Source organism: Mytilus edulis, chromosome 7 (genome assembly GCF_963676685.1).
Source record: "Mytilus edulis chromosome 7, xbMytEdul2.2, whole genome shotgun sequence".
Classification (NCBI taxonomy): domain Eukaryota; kingdom Metazoa; phylum Mollusca; class Bivalvia; order Mytilida; family Mytilidae; genus Mytilus; species Mytilus edulis.
The window spans coordinates 73,606,326-73,617,250 of NC_092350.1; positions in this window are offsets into that span (position 1 = coordinate 73,606,326).

Consider the following 10,925-nt stretch of genomic DNA (forward strand, 5'->3'; position numbering starts at 1 on the left):
ACAGTTTATTGTTACTATTGTTTATTGTTACTTTTGTTTATTGTTACTTTTGTTTATAGTTACTTTTGTTTTTTGGTTTTTTTAGCCTTACCTATAGTCTTAATACGAAGCACTTGACGGACTGAAAAAAACACACACAAATATGTATATTGATAAATTACATCAAAAGGCATAACATGTACATCATCCCAGTCGGAACTTGTTTAATTACAAAGATTTTTATAGATTTTACAACAAATATTTTGTGCTTCAGAAAAATACATGACAATTAGGTTAGGCTAATTTTTGTTTTCATTTAATAGAAAATAACTTATTGTATGGCAAGTATGCAAATACAAAAATGTTCCTTGTTTAGTACCTTCAATATTTGTCTCTACAATATCTTCCATGCATATGTATGCATCATACTTTTCATATACCGAGTATTTATGAATTTTTGAATTAGTTTGTTTCTAATATTGCGGAATATGCGTTATTTTATTCTCCACTTTGCAGTCATTCTTTGAATAAGTATTCCTTGTAAGACAATTTAAAGCCACATCAACTTCAATTCTTCATTTTCGGGCTTTTGGCCAAACTATAAGAGAACACAAATCCATGTTTGTCAAAGAACTCCACGTTACTTAATTTCATAATACACAAAAAATCCCAACCTTTCTCTATTCTTATATAGCATTAACTGTTTAAAGGATGTCATATTGTTACAATTCAAAATTAAATTTGTGTTGTTTATAGTTATTTTCTGAGATATCGAAATTTCAGTGACAGTCATGAAGTAGCTAAAATGCCAAAAAAATATGGTATGATTAACAACGAGACAACTTTCCACAAGAGACCAACATGACTCAGATATTAACAAAAATAGGTCACCGTACGGCCTTCAACAATGAGCAAAGACCATACGGCATAGACAGCTATAAAAGGCTCCGAAATGACAATGTAAAACACTTTAGACGAGAAAACTAACGGCATTATTTATTAAAAAAAACTAAATTTTATGATATACTAGTATGTAGATATAGGAAGATGTGGTGTGAGTGCCAATGAGACATGCAACTCTCTATCCAAATAACAATTTATAAAAAGGTAAACCATTATAGGTCAATGTACGGCCTTCAACACGGAGCCTTGGCTCACACCGAACAACAAGCTATAAAGGGCCCCAAAATTACTAGTGTAAAAAAACAATAGCATAACATCACAACATAGAAAAACACACGTTAAAATATCAATTGGCAGACTTAACTCAATCAAAAAACATAAATTAATACACATATGTAGCTGTTTTCCTAAGAACTGTTAATAATATATGCATAAAAAGAAATGTCATAAGATGTTGGAACGTTTCGTAAATTTTTCATCGACATAACTTCATTATATGCTATTAGATATATGTTTTAAGTGTCAATATCAATAAAACACTTTCCAGTTACGATTATCTTTCCATTTTTAAATACCATAATTACGATTATCTTTTTTTCCGAGTTACGATTATCATCCCGAATTTTTCGACGGCAATTTTCAAAGCGCTTAGACTAATCCAGTGCACCTTTACGATTCAAATGTGATGTACTGGTATAGATAAACCTTGCAGCTGAGTAACTATTGACAAAAGCATGCTACATTTAAGAAAAATGAGTGTAAAGATTTTACCTATATCTACCGTCGCCATATTGGGATAATCGTAATTGCAGTTACTATTATCTCTTTAATACCAGTGTCATTACCGTTGATGAATTTTTATATAGCTGCGAAATACCATTTATTTTTTTATATTATATATATACTTCGCACAAATAGTGCAGAACTAGTTTCTGAAATTACTGAAATGGTTCTCTCTTTTATAGAGATGACATATGAAAATAAATCAAATTTAGGTAATCTTGTGGTTAGAATGATATAATTAGAATAATTGTAAAAATTCCTTCGTGATATGTACACATACTAAAAATGCTCTGAATATAAAATTACTTGTGGGACTATACCTTCTCAGTGTAATTGTAAAATAAATCAGTGTTGAAATGTTTTCTAATCGGGATGAGATAAATAGATAAGAAACCAATTATAAATAAATCAATCTTATTCTTATTCTTGATCGTGGTATAGTCTTTCATAGTAAAAGCAATCCGGATCAATATAGACGAAGTATTCGCCATTTAAAATCGTTTTCCTTATTACGCTCGAAATGCTACTACTGAAATCATTGTTAAAACTGAAAATGTCATGTACTGAATTAGCTACATTAAAATTAAAGAATAAAAGATGTACCTGTTTTATTACTGTATTTAGATAAGGCATAGCTGCCACTTCTCTGACTAACATACATATAGATGATCCTGCTGATGAATGAAATAATCCTGCATAACAAATTTTTAGTTTCTATTTCAGATGCGTAGCTATTTTGGCATCATAGGTGGCTAAAGCAGTTTTCTTTACACCAATTATAACACCTCTTTCAACGCCTTTTCGACTCAGGCATCATAAACCTTCCAATAAATGTCATTATGAACAAATATAATTAAAATAATATATATGTTATACACTAAATAAATATCAAAATGTGTGTAATGCAATTTGGATAACCGAAAAAACAATCGGTTATAAAGACATTACTTCAAAATATGAATGAATATTATTTGAAATAAATATTATAATATATATCAGAGACATATTGTATTATATGTCTCTGTATATATGCAACGAAATTTGGTTGACCGAAAAACAATCGGTTATAAAGACATCACTGTAGCTGCCATATCAAAAATTTTATCAACTAATTTCTTTTAACGGAGGCTCAACTTTGAAATATAATTTACGATTTACTGCTGTCCTAAACACGCTAAAGAACAATAAATGGTACCATAAATTAATTAATTGCATTTGATGGTGTTAATGTCTCACAAGGCAACCCCATTATTAAATAATAGTTAACATACCTGATAATGGAACAATACCATTTTAATCTGCCTTACGAAATGTAAATTGAATAGGAATACCTGGAATCTAGTTTTCAATTTTAATAAATAAAAAGATACAAAAATATTAATGTAACTGGAATTAAAAACTATGTGAATCAAACATTTATTATACAATCCAACATAAATAAAATAAATTCGCTCGTATTATAATAACTTTAGTCAAAGATTTGTATACTATATATAAATCCTTGCTTTAGTAAATTGTCCACTAATGTATAAATTACTCGATAAATTATCTAGTTGAATGTGACCGATTTTAAATTAATTAATCAATAATCTGTTGAAATTGAAAAATTAATAAGATAAGTATTTACATTAATTATGCGTACAATAAACTCAACAATCTGACCTTAGATAAATTCAGTTACTTCCTAGCAGACCGTGCATTCAAAATATTGTGAGGAGTGCTTTAGCTGTTAAAATTGATATGCCGTGTAATCGAACTAAGACATGCGCGGTACATTGACCTGTGCATGAACTGTCGCAAGTCTTGCCTTCCTCTGATAACGCGATTTAACGGTCAAGCCCTTTAAATCGAATTATATTAGAAAAGTATCGCATTCATAAATTTTTGATATTAAAAAATCATCACTATGATATAAGACAAATATCGCATTGATATAATAAAATATAGCAGTATCTTTGACTTATAGGTGATTTTGGCTTAGCAAACAACTGAATTCATCTCAATTGCATTTATTCAACAATTCAATTTTCTCGTTTAAATACACCTTGCTTGTTATTACATAAAATAATTCATGGAAATTATACACGTATGTCGTGTTAAATGTCACCCTTTTTTAAGAAAGAGTCATTACTTTATACCGAGAAATCTGCCTTTCTTCGTACAAATGCTAACATTCGTCTGAAATTTCCCGCAATGCAACTCGTTGATATAAGACAATATCGCACGTTGATATAAGAAAAGTTTTTATCGAATCGCTTCTTTCATAGACTGAGTTATATCTCACCTGTCGTAGTCGTTCTCAACTGTAGGTATAGACAATTGCTGAAAAGGTCTATTAAGGAGATCTTGTAATGTTTTGTTGATCATCATTGCTTTTTTAGGTTTCTATATATCTATATATTGAATTTTGAAGATATAAGGTAAAACGCAAAAAAATAAAATTGGTAAGACTCGGCATTAAAAGACAACAACTCGAATAAAGAGTTGTATGACGATTTCAGCAGTTTCACTTGAAGGTACATATTGTCTTGCCGATCGATCCTTTTTTCGGTTTAAATATTTTCTCTATCTATTGCGTTTTCAAGGAAAAAATCGTCATTTAAGGGCGATAACTTCTATGTGAAGTCGTCTGACATTTTTCATGAAAATAGACATTAGGTAGATCTCATGGCGGCGATGTTGATTTGCAAGTGGAGTCAATGGACAAATTAAAAAAAATATATATACTCAAATTATGATTGTGACCAAGTTTGATTTAATTTAATTTTACCTAGTACTTTCAGAGGAGGAAATGTTTCTAAAGGTTAACGGATGACGACGACGATTGACGTAAGGACTCACTTTGTCCTTTGGGTCTGATGAGCAAAAAATATAGTTTTTTTTTCTGAGAACATTGTTTTGAAAACGAGCACTGCAATGACCTGGAAAATGGCAACACAAATGTATTACTTATTTTTAGTCACTTCATGTAAATGAACTCTTGATTCCTTGATTCTAAAAAAGATGATTTGACATAAACTTGAAATTATACAAACTATTTCTATATTTAAGAAATAACTACAGCAGGAAGCCTTCCAGATCAAATATCATAAATAAATTTTGAACTATTTAAAAAATATTCATTGTGATCGTTTGCACATTTAACAATTGATCAAATGATTTTGACCTTTTTTAAACGGATCAATTTGTCGATATTACAAATATTCAGTAATATGATCGTTTATTTTTATTTTTGTATAACATTGATTTCAATTATAGTATTGGGTTTATCAAGCAAGCTAGAGAACTTCTGAAAAATATTATATTGTTTCAAATCATATCCAAAAATTAAATAGTTGGTTTAATTTAAGATTTAAATTATTTAATTAGCAAAACAGTGAAATTTATATTTTACACCTCAGTTATCACACTGGTTCAAACTAGATTTTCGTTAGTATAAACTCTTGCATTAAATTTACTCACTATATTATTTTTCGCTCTTTTTATTGGATATAAACTTTTCCTTTGTTGTTAATTGTTTATTTATACTATTGCAAAGTGTTTTCTTTACATTTTTGAATTTGATATTACGTTGAAATTCAATTGTACGGAGATTGGAAAAGCGATGCTTACAAGAGATATTTAAAATTTTCATTAGATGATAAGATTTCAGTAGCAGAAAAGATGACGGCACATATTTTAGATGTTTTATTATAAATTTTTACAGGGAATTTCTTTGAAAAAAGGGCGACCATTGTGTCATTTGTATAGGAGTTTCTTACTCGACAATATTCCAGGGGCCGTGTCAACGAAGCTGTCCTAGGACTAAGACATGTCTTAGGATGGTCTTAGGACACGTCTTAGTCCTAAGTCGGGTTAACGAAAGTCTCCTAAAATAAGATGTGTCCTAAATTTGGTCCTAAAGTTAGGATATACAATTAGGTGTCTTAGGATAGTCCTAAAACGTAATATGGCATATTAAAACTCAATACTAAAAATACCCATACAATATTAAATTAGCATTAGATAAAATTAATAAAAAAAAATAAAAATTGTTTAATGTTTGTTAAAAATTAATTGTATTATATGAAATTATTTCGTGCTGTCTTTTTTGAAGCCTAAATAATACTATCCTAAGCAACACATTTTAAATAATTCAAATATGGGAAAAAGTTTACATCTTTTTTACCTAATCCTGATACATGTAATGAAATCGAGTGGACCTAAGGACAAAACTAGTTTATGTACTAAAATTGCAGCACAAATATCACAAAGTTTTGTGACCATTTACTTTTGTTTCGTATTAAATTCATTTATATCTTTTATCATATTTAATAACGTATTTATTAGTATTCCGTGAAAACTTTAACTTTTATTTTGCGTTAATTGTTTTCTATATAAGAGTCATCTTCCCTCTCTTTACATATAGGTTCTAAAATACAATTCAATCTATGTCATACAAATCTCTACATATATTTTCAATTAGATAAATGTGTTAGGATGGTCCTAGGACCATCGTAGTTATATAGGACTGTCCTAAGACAGCTTTGTTTTACATCCTAAGACATGTCTCAGACACGTCCTAAGACCATCCTAAATAATATCCTAAGACCTATCTTAGGACATATCCTAGGATACCTTCATTGACACGGCCCCAGATTCTTCCTTATTTGCTCCGAGAGATGGGCTTCATTTAAATTTTGCTGGTACAGAACTTTTCAGAAAAAAGATAATCAATATTATTAAGCATCAGAGTATATAAATTGTAATGTGCTACAATTGTGTTTTTTATTTACTTTATAAATGTATATTGTTTACTATAATTATTCTTTTTTCTCTTTTCAGAGAACTTGCATCCTGAATATGATGCTGGTTTTCCTTTAACTACTCAAGATCTACATATATTTTGAGTTGGTTTGCTGTTTTGTCCTTTCGTTATCTATACACATTTTGAAAGGATGGAGCTTATTTGAAGTGAGAAAAAAGAGTGATGATAGTATATCTTTAATTTTTTTTAGCGGCCTTGCAGGCTTGGCGGATGTTTGCCAAAAAATTTGGTTATATATCTGTGTTTATGTATTTTCATTTGTGTATTTAATTATTTATGATATATTGAATTTTGTAATATATTGAAAAAATATTTATATCAGGCAATACAAATTATACCTATTAACTTCCTTTTATTTCACCCACTTGATAATTGGTTTAATTTAAGATTTAAATTATTTAATTAGCAAAACAGTGAAAATTATATTTTACACCACAGTTATCACACTGGTTCAAACTAGATTTTCGTTAGTATAAACTCTTGCATTAAATTTACTCACTATATTAATTTTCGCTCTTTTTATTGGATATAAACTTTTCCTTTGTTGTTAATTGTTTATTTATACTATTGCAAAGTGTTCTCTTTACATTTTTGAATTTGATATTACGCTGAAATTACCCACCCTCCCTCCCTCTTAGATTTTTTTTCCTTTTATAAATTTATAGCGGCGGATGTTTGCCAAAAAATTTGGTTATATATCTATGTTTATGTATTTTCATTTGTGTATTAAATTATTTATGATATATTGTATTTTGTAATATATTGAAAAAATATTTATATCAGGCAATACAAATTATACCTATTGACTTCCTTTTATTTCACCCACTTGATAATTGATTTAGTATTTTGACAAAAATGTACCTGTACCAGAACTGTCAATTCCAAAACACAGTTTGATTTTAACATATTTTTGTTTTCATCCTGAATTCCGCATGTTTATTTCAGTGGTAAACTTAATTTAACAGACACTTTTAATTACTGTTTTTAAGCATTAAATATACACCCAAGGGCGTTAGTCCGATGATGAATGTTCAACATGCATCATAATACTACGGTCACGCCAAAAAAAAATGATAAAGCTTTTCAATAATCAATAGGAGAGGGGTCTTTCGGAAATTGAACTGGGATGTATGGTAAAGCCTACTGAATTCAGGATTCAATATTATCCAAGGGCATCATGGTCCAAATGTGGTTGAACAATTGTCTTCGCAATGTGCCGTATGGTTTTAATAATACTTTACATGTTTAGCTATTCCCGATTGTGACATTTTGACTGTGTTTGTATTCGCATGGCGGGTGCTGCATGCATACATTATAGCGCGAGACGCTAACGCTGTCGATACATCTAGTCTCGGTCGAAGTCCCCTATTACAGTAGAAAATTCAATAAAATTTTTTTTTAAAAAAATCGGGAAAATTTCCCGAATTTTTCATTGTACTAATGAACTTAGTCTGTTTCCCGGCCGTTATTGAAATCGGACACATTTTTTTAACTAGATACCCCAATGATGATTATGGCTAAGTTTGGTTAAATTTGGCCCAGTAGTTTCAGAGGAGAAGATTTTTCTAAAAGATTACTAAGATTTACGAAAAATGGTTAAACATTGACTACAAAGGGCAATAACTCCTAAAGTGGTCAACTGACTATTTTGGTCATGTTGACTTATTTGTAGATCTTACTTTGCTGAACATTATTGCTGAATACAGTTTATCTCTATCTATAATAATATTCAAGATAATAACCAAAAACAGCAAAATTTCCTTAAAATTACCATTTCAGGGGCAGCAACCCAACAACCGATTATCCGATTCATCTGAAAATTCCAGGGCAGATAGAATGTGACCTGATGAACAATATTACCCCTATGTCAGATTTGCTCTAAGTGCTTTGGTTTTTGAGTTATAAGCCAAAAACTGCATTTTACCCCTATATTCTATTTTTAGCCATGTCGGCCATCTTGGTTGGTTGGGCGGGTCACCGGACACATTTTTTAAACTAGATACCCCAATGATGATTGTGGCCAAGTTTGGTTAAATTTGGCCCAGTAGTTTTAGAGGAGAAGATTTTTGTAAAAGTTAATGCAGGACGACGACGACGGACGCCGGACGCCAAGTGATGAGAAAAGCTCACTTGGCCTTTCGGCCAGGTGAGCTAAAAAATGAAAATGGAAAAGGGGGGGGGGCTTGGAATGTGTCGTTGCTTAAAGGGAGAGAGTTTTAAAATAACAGCGATTTAGCCCCCCACTCATGTATACATATCAAACAACAGCCTGATGGTGTACCACCAATAAAGTTTTTATTCATCATTTATGAGATTTATGAGGAAGGGATAGGAGGCCTTATTGATCGTATTTTTTAAGCTCAGGATTTCGGGATCCCCGGGAATTTCTTTCTCCGAAGTTCTGGATGTCGGCATTTTAATTTATTTAAATTCGGGACCTCGGGATTTCGTGTTTTTAAGCCCGGGTTTCGGGATCAGGACCCTTCTAAGTTAAGGTAGCAATACACAGTTAGGAGTTTAGTTTCGCATTTTGGCCCCTGTGGATTTTTCAAATAGGAAAGTTATTGTGTAATAAAATTAATTTTTAAACAGCTGAGTGCTTATTTAGCCTTCAAAGATGGTTTATAAGAGCATCAAGATTATTTTTTACATGTTTTATGGGCTGTTTTCTGTTTGACAATCCGTATTTTCATAGCTAGACCGGCCATCGGTCCAGAAATTAATGTAATGTTTACAAACACTTTTTTTCTACACGAAGTTTTTGACGCAATTTTACAAAAAAATGAGATGAAAGACATATGATTTTCATTGGATTTGCTGAATGATATATGTACACAGTTTCAGAAAAGGTATTACTTCAAGCGATTGAAATTCTACTTTTAGCCAAATTTTGGGGAATTATGTGACATCTTTTCCCCCCTTTTTGCAATATTTTATAACAAATAAATGCAGATTGTTGCCATAGATACACCCAAAAGAAATTATATTTTACAATTTTATATACTGGATATAAAATCTATGGAAGATTCTGATTACATACATATGCCCATATATGACACAAATAGTAAGCTTGATATTGCCAGAAAGCAATGAAAAGGGGATGGTAAAATTTATAAGGGCAAATTTTAATATTTTTTCCTAACTGTTTATTGCTACCTAACCCCCCTCATTTGTTGACCTATAAATTATATCATCGCTCTATCGGCTATCTATGATAAGCTCGTACATTTCACGAGAATTGTTGAATGAGGAAAGCAGTCGACATGTAATCTATATTTCTTTGTTGTAAAATAAAAGGCAGTTACTATATTGCCGGCACTGTGTCATTGTGGGAAATATCTTAATTCAAACTGGCAAAATAGCCTATTTCTATAGAAATGGATATTTTACCGGCGCTGGAAAAATAGAATATAAGTTAGCAGATGAACATTTTATGTATACATGATAATAATAATATTAATTAAAAATAATAGAGACAAGTCCCGTTAGAATAGCAAGTCTCTGGTAAGCGGAAGCCAAGTTGAAACCTATTTTATTTAAAGATATGGTATGCAATTCAAATAACTAGCTATTATTTCAAAAGTAATCAGGGTTTTTTTTTTAGCTATGCGATCGTCTATGTCATATTGTGTATATCTTTTTTATCAAATTTATGATGATGCAATAGATTTCTATAGAAATAGCTGAATTATATTAATCAGAGCTGATCAAATATCATATTTGCTATTTTGCCGATGCCCGATTAAAAGCCTTTGCTTTAATGATCTTGAATATAATTACGTTTCCCCCTATTATAAAATCAAGAATTAATGAGTTTGGGATGTTTCCACGAAATGGATCAAGAAATTACTTCAGTCTGACGTTTAACGCCATTTCAACTGGTACTGTATGTGGACGTCGTCAAACCGGGAACCGAAACGTTCAAGTTCAAGGCCATCATTAGCTCATACCGACTGTTAATATTTGTATATTCCGAAGGCATACTGAATGTTTTACGGAGGGGACCAACCTATAATAAACTCAAAATCGTTCAACTTTTTTTGTCGTGTTTTTTAATTTCCGGATCTGCGCAGAACACATAACTCTACTTCCTTCTTCCGGTCTTGTTGTCGTGAGACTTTGATTAGTCTAGTAAAATATAGGAACTCAAGGAACACAATACCAATATTTCATTTTTAATCATTCTTTGTCTTTGGTATGAATAAACGTTAGGCCTACCTGATGCATTGCGTTTCTTTGTTAACATTGAACATGACGTCATAACTTAAATAACGTCACAAGTAAAATCCCTAACAACAGAACCAAAATCGGAAACGTTACGGTATTTCCGTATCTTTCTTTTAACAAATATTTAAAATACAAAAAAAATAATTTAAACAAACTTCGTCCCCATTCACAGGTAATGCCTGCCTCATATTATGGGGACGAAGTCCCCTATTACAGTAGAAAATTC